This window comes from Pan troglodytes, chromosome 1 (assembly GCF_028858775.2).
Source record: "Pan troglodytes isolate AG18354 chromosome 1, NHGRI_mPanTro3-v2.0_pri, whole genome shotgun sequence".
NCBI lineage: Eukaryota > Metazoa > Chordata > Mammalia > Primates > Hominidae > Pan > Pan troglodytes.
In genome coordinates, this window is record NC_072398.2 from 191,374,971 (window position 1) to 191,387,563 (window position 12,593).

The following is a 12,593-nucleotide window of genomic DNA, read 5'->3' on the forward strand; positions in this document are numbered from 1 at the left end:
AAAGTAGAAGGACCATGAGATAACGACGGCAGGGTCCCCTGATCACGAGACTCCCAGGGAGGGACACTGGAGCCACGATCTGAGGGCCATTATTTTAGCAAAAGTTGGGGATATAGTGCAAGGGTGAGATTGGGAAGAGCATTCCAGAATGTTCCTGGCAGATGAGCATGTGACATCTTCAAGGACCTGCAAGACCAGTGTAGCTAGAGCCAGGGAGGGAGGGACAGACAGCCCCCGATGAAACTGAAGAGAGGTCTAATTTCCTGAGCCTTGTTCTAGTACCATCGATGGTGGCTCCTCTTGTACTATCATTTCTTTAATATTTTTCTTTAAATTGGCTCCCTTTGTATCCTCCTAAGCAAGAATATTCATGAAATTAAAGAATGACATAACACTTCTATTTTTCTAATTCACAGGTAAAATTTAAAAATTTTTCCACATCCACCTAAAATTGTCCACCTTATCACCTCAGTTTGGAAAAGACTTTTGCCAGCTCCTTTCTTAAGAGCCTTGGGAAGCCTCTAGCAGGATTTCAGCTGGGTGAGAGGCTGGCGACATGGTCTCATTTACATTTCTGAAAAAGGACTCTGTCTACCATGTGTAGAGTGGATTGCAGGGGAGACGGAGAAGGAGGCTGTTGCAGGCATCCGGGAGGAACCACTGGGGGATCAGATTTGGGTGTTCAGGAGGAGAAGGGAGCTGGCCTTTCCCACCAGTGCCCACACAAGCCCCGCCCTCCAAAACCAAAATCTTCTTTCTTTTGTGTCCTTGTGCTGACTCAAGGCCAGTTCAGTGGGTTCTCCTGTGATCCTCCTGTGATCCTCCTGTCTCAGTGTCAGCTCCAGGATTCAGGACGGTGTGTCCAGTGCCCCTGTGAGAGCCCAGATCCCTGGGCCAGTCAGGCTGACCACAGTCGGGACTTTGGGTCACACCCAGTCAGGCCCTGTGGTCTCCAGTACGGCAACAACAGCATCCACAGATGGGCCACTCTGTGCATGTTTCAGGAACTGAGTTATATGATTTCTTTCTTTCTTTCTCTCTCTTTCTCTTTCTTTCTTTCTTTTGATACAGCCTGGCTCTGTCACCCAGACTGGGGTGCAGTGGTGTGAACACAGTTCACTGCAGCCTCAAACTCCTGGGCTCAAATGATCCTCCCACCTCAGCCTCCCGAGTAGGTAGGACTACAGGTGTGTGCCACCACACCTGGCGAATTTTTTTTTTTTTTTTTTTTTTTTTTTTTTTTAGAGATAGGGTCTTACTATGTTGCCCAGGCTAGTGAATTCCTGGGTTCATGTGATCCTCCCAGCTCAGAAGTTATATGATGTCTATCACTCTATCACCTACGTATTGATGACCCCTAAGTCTACATGGCCCAAAGTCCACACCCTTAACCACTGGGCCATACTGCTTTTTTTCCCTCATGACCTATCCCTCATAGCCTTCCTCACTCCCAAGCTTTCTACCTTCAGGAAGACTTGACTCCCTCTGACATTGCTTCCCTAAGGGCTTCTGTCAGCTCTCCCAGCCTCCTCTGGGAAGGGCCCTTCCCCATTGCTGCTTCTAAACCATTGCTCCTCCATCTCCTGCAAAACAACAAAATCTCTCCGCTTTTAAGACTCCTGCAAAACTGCCCTGTACTCCTCCAGTTCACAAGGTATATGATGAAGGAGTTGGGGAAGGGGGATGTGCCAATGTGCCCACCATGAGCTAGATACCAGGGTGCAATGGTGACCAAGAGTGACACAACCTGGCACCCCCCCATGCAGTGGGGAAAGGAAGCAATTCCAGGACGTCCACCCAAAGAAGGGAAGGAAGGCTTTCTAGAGCAGGCGATTTCTGAGCTGAAGATTTCAAAAAGACTGGAGCAATGCTGGAAGGTGGTAAGCACAGTCATGGATTGGAGAAGGAGGGAGAGGAAAGCAGAGACAAGGAAAAGACAGTTTTGGAAGCCTTTGTTAAGACATTTAAAGTTTACTCTGGGCCTGGCATGATGGCTCATGCCTGCAATCCTAGCACTTTGGGAGGCCAAGATGGGTGGATCACCTGAGGTCAGGAGTTCAAGACCAGCCTGACCAACATGGCGAAACCCCATCTCTAATAAAAATACAAAAATTACCCTGGCGTGGTGGTGGGCGCCTGTAATCCCAGCTACTCAGGAGCCTGAGGCAGGAGAATCACTTGAACTCGGGGGCGGGGGCAGAGGTTGCAGTGAGCCAAGATCACGCCACTTCACTCCAGCCTGGGTGAAAGAATGAAACTCCATCTCAAGGAAAAAAAAACAAAGTTTACTCTGAAGGCAATGGAGAGTTACTGAAGCAATTGAGCAGGACTGGATTTAGATTTGTTTCTTTATGCATACATACATATGTATATAAACATACATACACACACACACACACACACACGCACACATACTTATTTAGAGACAAGGTCTCACTGTGTTGCCCAGACTGGAGTGCAGTGGTGTGCTCATAGCTCACTACGGCTTCTAATTCCTGGGCTCAAGCAGTCCTCTCACTGGGACTATAGGCAGGCACCATCATGCTCAGATAATTTTGTGTGTGTGTGTGTGTGTGGAGGCAGGGGTCTTGCTGTGTTGCCCAGGCTGGTCTCAAACTCCTGGCTGCAAATGATCCTCCTGCCTTGGCCTCCTAAAGTGTCTGGATTACAGGTGTGAGTCACTTTGCCCAGCCTGGATTTGCATTTTAGAAAGATGCTGGCTGGGCGCGGTGGCTCACGCCTGTAATCCCAGCACTTTGGGAGGCTGAGGCAGGCAGATCACCTGAGATCAGGAGTTTGAGACCACCCTGACCAACATGGAGAAACCCTGTCTCTACTAAAAATACAAAATTAGCCGGGCGTGGTGGTGCATGCCTGTAATCCCAGCTACTCGGGAGGCTGAGGCAGGAGAATCGCTTGAACCCAGGAGGCAGAGGTTGCAGTGAGCCAAGATCAGGCCATTGCACTCCAGCCTGGGCAACAAGAGCAAAACTCCGTCTCAAAAAAAAAAAAAAAAAAAAAGGAAAGAAAAGAAAAGAAAGAAAAACAAAAAGAAAGAAAGATGCCTCTGGCTGCTGTGGGAGAATGGAAGGGGGTGGGAAGAGACCCAGGCTGAGAGACTGTTTGGAGTAGAAAGGATAATTAGGATGGGCCTAGAGATCCCATGAGGTATGAGCAGGATGTGGCTGGATGGGGGAGTAGAGTGAAAAGAGAAACAGGTTTATGCCCAGGCTCTTGTGATGTGGGCAATTGGGTGAATGGGAAGGACCAATTGAGTACCTGCCCTATGCTGGGAACTGAAGATGCTGGGAACTGAAGCACGAACAAGACCTACCAGACCCCTACCCTCATAGAGCTTACCCTTCAAATAAATGAATTTATTCATTTATTTTCATATGTTCTGGGATTTTCATATGTTCTGGGATGGTAATAAGCAGAGCACCACGATAGAGAAACAGACGCACCTACTAAGGAAGGGTGGCTTCCATGAGGAGGAGATGTGTGAGCTGAGACCTGGAGGATGAGAAAGGCTCCAGCCAGAGAAAGTGAGTCCTGGAATAAAGATACAGCTAATGCAAAGACCCAAAGGGCCAGGGTAGCTGGAGGGGATGTCATACACCAGGGAGGAGTGCTTGGAGGAGAGCCTGGAGACTAAAGGCCTGAGTGTCACCATCAGGGCCCAGAGGAAGTGCCTGCGGTGTGGAGTACACCAGGCAGGGACACAAGAGGAGGGGCAGGGAAAGACCCTCAGTTCAGCCTGGGGCTTCACGAATTTCAGGTGGCCCATGGTTCATCCAGGGAGCATGTTGGAGCTCGCTAGAGTGGAGCTGGGCTGTGGATGCACCTGTGGGGGTCACTGGCGTGGATAGTAATCAAAGCCAGGCGATTAGAGGAAACCACCCAGGGAGAGCAGCGTACAGAGTCAGGTCTAAACTTGCACTTGCAGCAGAATGACCTGGAGGGATTGCTAAAGCACAGATTGCTGCCAGGCATAGTAGTATGAGCCTGCAGTCCCAGCTACTCCAGAGGCTGAGGCAGGAGGATCGCTTAAGCCCAGGAGTTCAAGACCAGCCTGGGCTATGTAGTGAGACTCCCACCATCATGTATCTTAAAACAAACAAACACACATTGCTGAGCTGAGCTCCCACTCCTGAAGTTTCTGATTCAGTAAGTTTTTTTTTTTTTTTTTTTTTTTTTTTTTGAGACAGGGTGTCGCTCTGTCGCCCAGGCTGGAGTGCAGTGGCGTGATCTCGGCTCACTGCAAGTTCCACCTCCCGGGTTCATGCCATTCTCCTGCCTCAGCCTCCCAAGTAGCTGGGACTACAGGCGTCCACCACCAGGCCCGGCTAATTTTTTGTATTTTTAGTAGAGACGAGGTTTCACCGTCTTAGCCAGGATGGTCTCGATCTCCTGACCTCGTGATCCACACACCTCGGCCTCCCAAAGTGCTAGGATTACAGGCGTGAGCCACCGTGCCTGGCCCTGATTCCGTAAGTCTTGGGTATTCCCAGGTGACTGTGAGTCTGCTGGCCCAGAGGCCACACTTTAAGAACCATTGATATTACATGGGGAGAGAGCACCTAACAGTAAGAAACAGGACCGTGTAAGGGATGACAGAGAAAGACCAACTTGTAAAGACATTTCTGAGAAGGGGCAACTGGAGAGGTAAAAGAAGTTGTGTGAATAATTGAATAATATCTGTCTCCCCACTAGGCCATAAGCTCTAGGAAGGTGGAAGTCAGGGCTGTTTTGGTCTCTATTGTATCCCCAGCAACCTAGCACAGAGCCTGGTCCCAGAAGACACCAATGTTTGTGAAATGGAACTAGGGAGATGTAAGTCAACTCACAGACGCCAAGGAAGGGAAACATTTCATGGAGGAGGCAGGCAATGGTATCAAATGCTCCAGAAAGGCAAATAAGATATGATCTGCACCCTTTGCCCACTTCAGCACCCCTCATTCTCAGCCAATTTTTCCAGAAAACAGGTCATCCACCAGGAGCTGCCTCCCCTTTCCAGAATCCTCCTCCCATCCTTTGTTTCTTTCCTCTCCTCCTTGGGAGGAACAGTGGAAGGCAACACACTCTTCTGTCCTGGCTGAATGCCTCCCCTAGAGCCCCAGGTCCCACCCCCTCCTTATTCCCTGGGGACTTCGCCCCATGACACTTCACTCTCTCCGGGATCATCCATCTTCTCCCTTCAACCAGCTTATCTTCAGCAACAAACACCCTCTAGTCACTGCCATCTTGAAAAGCCTCCCTGGTTGGATTTACAGTTGGAAATCCCACCTAGCTAGCACCACTGCCACCGTTGCCACCCCTCGGGCTACTCCTCAGCCCCCTCACTGGCCCTTCAGTGCAGGCATTCCAAAGGGTTCCAGTGTTTCACCTTCTCCTCTCCGCCGACTTCTGCCATCATGCAAATGCTGATGACTCACTAGCCTACGTGGTCATTTGTTCACTCAGCCAACATTTCTGGAGCAACTACTCCATTCCAGACATTGTGTTAGACAGTAGGGACACAGTGGTGGAGAAGACATTGTCGCCTGACTCTGTGCGGTTTATAGTCTAGTAAGACAGGTGTGCTAGAATTGCTAGAGAACAATAGGCAGAGAAGGTAAGTAGCAAAGCAAAGTGGAAGCAGTGCTACCTTAGATGGGATTGGCATGAAAGGCCTTTGGTGGGAGGTGATGTTGAAGGGGCACCTACAGAGTGAAGATGAGCCAGGCAGTAAAGAATCGGGCAAAGAGCCTTCCACGCAGAGGGAAGAGCAATTTGCAAAGGCCCTGAAATGCAAAGGGTTCAAGGAGCAGAAAAAAGAGCGGTGTGGCTGGAGCATCGTAAAGAAGGCATGAAGTGGAATGAGACTGAGGAGGCAAGAATCAGTTAGCACATGCAGGGCCTTCAAGCCACAGTAAAGAGTCTGGATGCTGTTTTTATTTTTATTATTTATTTATTTGTTTATTTTTGAGATGGAGTCTCGCTCTGTCGCCAGGCTAGAGTGCAGTGGCAAGATCTTGGCTCACTGCAACCTCAGCCTCCTGGGTTCAAGTGATTCTCCTGCCTCAGCCTCCCGAGTAGCTGGGATTACAGGCACGCACCACCATGCACAGCTAATTTTTTGTATTTTAGTAGAGACGGGGTTTCACCATGTTAGCCAGGATGGTCTTCATCTCCTGACCTTGTGATCTGCCTGCCTTGGCCTCCCAAAGTGCTGGGATTACAGGCGTGATCCACCATGCCCGGCCTGTTTTTATTTTTTTATTTAATTTTGTTTTATTTATTTACTTATTTATTTTTCTGAGGCAGAGTCTCTTTCTGTCACCCAGGCTGGAGTGCAATGGCACCATCTTGGCTCACTGCAACCTCCACCTCCTGGGTTCAAGTGATTCTCTCACCTCAGCCTCCCAAGTAGCTGGTATTACAGGTGTGCACCACCATGCCTGGCTAATTTTTGTATTTTTTGGTAGAGATGGGGTTTCACCATGCTGGTCAGGCTGGTCTCGAACTCCTGAGCTCAATTGATCCACCTGCCTCGGCCTACCAAAGTGCTGGGATTACAGGTGTGAGCCACCACACCAGGCCATTAATTAATTTATTTATTTTATTTATTTATTTATTTATTTATTTATTTATTTATAGTCTTGCTCTGTTGCCCAGGCTGGATGGAGTGCAGTGGCGCCATCTCAGCTAACTGCAAGCTCCTCCTCCCAGGTTCATGCTGTTCTCCTGCCTCAGCCTCCTGAGTAGCTGGGACTACAGGTGCCCGCCACCACGCCCGGCTAATTTTTTGTATTTTTAGTAGAGACGGGGTTTCACCGTGTTAACCAGAATGGTCACAATCTCCTGACCTCATGATCCGCCTGCCTCCGCCTCCCAAAGTGCTGGGATTACAGGCATGAGCCACCATGCCTGGCCCCAATTTTTTTTATTTTTTTGAGATAGGGTCTCACTCTGTAGCCCAGACTGAAGTGCAGTAGCACAATCACAGTTCACTGCATCACTGCAGCCTCAAACTTGAGTAGTTTGGACTACAGGCATGTGCCACCCGGCCCGGCTAATTAAAAGAAAAACAAAACTTTTTTTCTGTAGAGACAGGGTCTTGCAATGTTGCCCACGCTGGTCTCAAACTCCTGGCTTCAAGCAATACCTACTGCCTCAGCCTCCCAAAGAGCTGGGATTACAGGCGTGAGCCACCTACTCTGGCTGTTGTGTGGAAAAGCAGATTGGGCCCGGCGCAGTGGCTCACGCCTGTAATCCCAGCACTTTGGGAGACCGAGGCGGGCGGATCACGAGGTTAGGAGATCGAGACCATCCGGGCTAACACGGTGAAACCCCATCTCTACTAAAAATACAAAAAATTAGGCGAGCGTGGTGGCGGGCACCTGTAGACCCAGCTACTAGGGAGGCTGAGGCAGGAGAATGGCGTGAACCTGGAGGCGGAGCTTGCAGTGAGCCAAGATCCCACCACTGCACTCCAGCCTGGGCGACAGAGTGATACTCCGTCTCAAAAAAAAAAAAAAAAAGAAAAAAGAAAAGCAGACTGGAAAGGAACAGGAGTTGCAGCAGGCAGCGAGTTTAGGAAGCTATTGTATTGGTCCAGGTGAGAAATACAGACTTGCAACCTCTCTTCTGAGAGCTGCCTTCAGATACCCAGCTTTTCTCTGGACATCCGCCCTCCCTCCTGAGTCCCCATCTTTAACCCAGTCCACATCTTTTCACTGTCGTCTACTCAATGCCCTAAACTAAAAACCTAGGAGTGTCTTTTTCTCCCCCACTCTCTATTGCATGCAATCACTAACTCCTGTTGACTTTATTCCTAAATTTCTCTGGGATAAATCCTTTTTTGTTTGTCCCTACTGCTATTGTCCTCATTTGAGCTCCATTAAATAGCCTTCTCATGAGTAACCTCTTCCCTTCTCTTACGGGTCGAATTGAGCCCCCCCTTACCCCACCAAAAAACAAAAAAGATTTGCTTAAATCCTAATCCCCAGAATGGGACCTTGTTTGTGTAGGGGAGAAAAAGTAATGTCTTTTCCCCACCATTGCAAGGTTCATGACTGACACCCCTGTAACAAAAGACAGATGAACAAAAAGAGAAAAGCACAAAACACTTATTTCACCAAAGTTTTATATGACATGTGAGCCTTCTGAAGTGAAGACCCAAAGACCCAGGAAAAGGTAGAGTAAATTACATCAGGAAAAAGAAAATGGCCCACATGTCTTTTCTGGAGAGAAGTTTTCTGGCTTCTTCAGTTAGTTGATTACTGTCCCCTTGGACTTACAGTGATGGAACTTAATTGTGAGATGCCTGCCTCCTGTGCTGTTCATCTCAACCTCCCCAGTATCCAGCATACAATCTATGTCAGATAATTGCTAGATGAATGGGTGGATGGATGGATGGATGGATGAGTGGATAGATGGATGAGTGGGTGGACAGACGGGTGGGTGGGTAAATGGGTAGATGAGTGGGTGGATGAATAAATAGTTAATTCTCCCTTATAACCTCCCAACATGCTATCTGTACTTCATTCAGAGCTCATTGTTCTTTCATTTTTGGATTTTTTTGTGCCTAATGCCTATGCCATTTCTTTCACTAGACTGTGAACTACTTGAGAGAAGGGTCTGTGTTTGCTCTGTGGTAGCTACTCTTTCAGAGCCAACACTTACAAAAGTGGTGGTGGGGGGGGTTGTTTTTTTGGAGAGGGGGTCTTGCTCTGTCACTCAGGCTGGAGTGCGGTAGCACGATCACGGCTCACTGCAGCCTTAACCTCCCAGGCTCAAGTGATCTGCCCACCTTATCCTCCCAAGTAGCTGGGACTGCAAGCATGAAACATTATGCCCAGCCAATTTTTTTTTTTAAAGACAGGATCTCACTATGTTGCCCAGGCTGGCCTCAAACTCCTAGACTCAAACGATCTTCCTACCTTGGCCTCCCAAAGTGCTGGGATTACAGGCATGAATGAACCACCGTGCCTAGCCTACAAATGTGGTTTTATTGAGTCCGCACAATAATTCTTTGAAGCAGACACTCATATATATCATTGAGATGTAGTTCGCATACCATAAAATTCACCTATCTGAAGTGTGCAGTTCAATTGTTTCTAGTATACTTACAGTTGTACAACCATCATTATAATCGATTTTCTCTTTCTTCTTCTTTTTTTTTTAAAGAGACAGGCTCTAGCTCTGTGACCCAGGCTGGACTGCAGTGGCGTAATCATAGCTTGCTGCAGCCTTGAACTCCTGGGCTCAAAGCAATCTTCCTGCCTCAGCCTCCTAAATAGCTGGGACTACAGGCATGTACCACAATGCCTGGCTATCATAATCAATTTCAGAACATTTTCATCACGCCCAAATGAACCCCCCCTATCCATTAGCGGTCATTTCCCATTTCCTTCTGAATCTCCCCAACCCCACCCCTAGGAACCATTGGTCTCCTTCCTGTCTCTAAGGGTTTGCTTCTACTAGACATTTCATAGAAATGGAATCATACAATATACAGTCTTTTATGACTGGCTTCTTTCACCTAGCATGGTGTTTTCATGGTTTCTTCATATTGTAGCATGTACCAATACTTTATTTTTTATTGCTGAATAATCTTGCATTGTACAGATATCATAATTCCCTGGGGCTAGAGTGGGGCAGAGTGGGTGGTGGCAGGACATAATAGAGTGAAGCTTCTCAAACTATTTGGGATTTTGTGCGTGTGTGTGTGTGTGAGATAGAGTCTTGCTCTGTTGCCCAGGCAGGAGTGCAGTGGCATGATCATGGCTCACTGCAGCCTGGACCTCCGGGATCAAGTTATCTTCCCACCTCACCTCCAGTGGCTGGGACCACAAGCGTGCACCACAATGACCAGATAATTTTTCATGTTTTTTGTATAGATGAGGTTTCCTCATGTTGCTGGAGCTTGTCTCAAACTGCTGGGCTCGAGTGATCCACACACCTCGGTCTCCCAAAGTGCTGGGATTTAGAGGCCTGAGCCACTTGTACCTGGCTGTATTTGGGATCTTGATAAAATGCATATTCGAATTTCGTAAGTCCTGTGATTCTGCATTTCTTTTTCTTTCTTTCTTTCTTTCTTTTTTTTTTTTTTTTTTTTTGAGATGGAGTCTCACTCTGCTGCCAGGCTGGAGTGCAGTGGCAAGATCTCGGCTTACTGCAACCTCTGCCTCCCAGGTTCAACCAATTCTCCTGCCTCAGCCTCCCGAGTAGCTGGGACTACAGGCGAACGCCACCATGCCTAACTAATTTTTGTATATTTAGTAGAGATGGGGTTTCACCATGTTGGCCAGGATGGTCTCGATCTCTTGACCTCATGATCCGCCCACCTCGGCCTCCCCAAGTGCTGGGATTACAGGCATGAGCCACCGCGCCCGGCCCAAGATTCTGCATTTCTAAGAAGCTCCCAGGTGATGTTGAAGATGCAGAAGATTTCTACCAGAAGGGCAAGGGATTTGAGGCTCTTTCTTTTTTTTTGAGACAGAGTCTTGCTCTGTCATCCAGGCTGGAGTGCAGTGGCATGATCTCGACTCATTGCAACCTCTGCCTCCTGGGTTCAAGTGATTTTCCTGCCTCAGCCTCCTGAGTAGTTGGGATTACAGGTGTGCGCCACCATGCCTGGCTAATTTTTTTTTTTTTAGTAGAGATGGTGTTTCACCATGTTTGCCAGGCTAGTCTTGAACTCCTGACCTCAGGTGATCCACCCGCCTCAGTCTCCCAAAGTGCTGGGATTAGAGGCGTGAGTCACCGTGCCCAGCTGAGGCTCTTTCTTGTAGAAGGCATCCTTATGGTTTTAATCACACTGGTTGCCAAGGTCACTTCCTTCTGGGTAGGTCAGTTCTTTCTGGACATCAAATTGCAAATGAGAAGTCAACATGGAACATGGTAAGTATGAATTAGAGCAAGAGTAGCTGGCTACCTTTTTTTTTTTTTTTTTTTTTGTAATACAGAGTCTCGCTCTGTCGCCAGGCTGGAGTGCAGTGGCGGGATCTCTGCTCTCTGCAACCTCCAACTCCCTGGTTCAAGTGATTCTCCTGACTCAGCCTCCCGAGTAGCTGGGATTACAGGCACGCACCACCATGCCCAGCTAATTTTTGTATTTTTAGTAGAGACAGGGTTTCACCATGTTGGCCAGGCTGGTCTTGATCTCCTGACCTCGTGATCCACCTGCCTCGGCCTCCCAAAGTGCTGGGATTACAGGCGTGAGCCACCGCGCCCAGCCAGCTGGCTACTTTTAAGGGATGATTTGGTACAGCTGTAAGTGGAGGCTGCTGAGGCATCCTTCTTTTCTCTGGATCTGTTTCTGGGTCAGAGCCAGATCATGGGTCAGGAAGCTGAGTCGCTTGCCTGCAGAGCTATCCTGGGCAGCATGCACGTCCCCTTCTCTCCTGAGCATCCCTCTTCCTGCTTTTGGTCACCAGACTTTCATGACAGGCTCCTGGTCCCAGGTGCTCAGGAACTGGATTGCTGAACATGCTTCCTGTTGACATGAGATGAATTTGTGGGTATGAACTGCTTTGCCAGCAGGGCACTGTGGCTCATGCCTGTAATCCCAACATTTTGGGAGGCTGAGGCAGAAAGATTGCTTGAGCCCAGGAGTTCAAGACCAAGCTTGGCAACACAGGCAATATAGTGAGACCATGTCTCTAAAAAAAAAATTATTATTATTATTTTTTTGAGATGGCATGTCATTCTGTCGCCCAGGCTGGAGTGCAGTGGCACAATCTTGGCTCACTGCAACCTCCACCTCCTGGGTTCAAGCAATCTGCCTGCCTCAGCCTCCCGAGTAGCTGTGGCTACAGGCGCATGCCACCATGCCTGGCTAGTTTTTGTATTTTTAGTAGAGATGGGGTTTCACCATGTTGGCCAGACTGCTCTTGAACTCCTGACTTCAGGTGATCCACCCGCCTTGGCCTCCCAAACTGCTGGGATTACAGTAGTGAGCCACCATACCAGGCCCCAGAAAATATTTTTTTAATAAGCTGGACATGATGGCACACACCTGTAGTCCCAGCTACTCAGGAGGCTGAGGTGTGAGGTTTGCTTGAGCCCATGAGGTCGAGGCTGCAGTGAGCTGTGATTGTGCCACTGCACTCCAGCCTGGGCAACAGAGTGAGACCCCATAAAAAAAAAGGAATGCCTGCATGGAGGCTCAGGCCTGTAATCCCAGCACTCTGGGAGGCCGAGGCGGGCGGATCACGAGGTCAAGAGTTCGAGACCATCCTGGCCAACATGGTGAAACCCCGTCTCTACTAAAAATACAAAAATTAGCTGGGCATGGTGGTGCACACCTGTAATCCCCCCTACTTGGGAGGAGGAGGTAGGAGAATCACTTGAACCCAGGAGGCGGAGGTTGTAGTGAGCCAAGATCTCACCACTGCACTCCAGTCTGGCAACAGAGCAAGACTCAGTCTCAAAAAAAAAAAAAAAAAAGAAAAAGAAATGCTTTGTCTACCTTAAGGGCCATCCACAAGAAGCACAATCGTTGAGAGTCTGTGTTAGTTTGGGTCCTCAGAAACAGACACCAAAATGGGGTAGGATGTGCAAGAAATTTATTTGGGGAATTCCTGTAAGGAAAAAGGGAGGGGAAG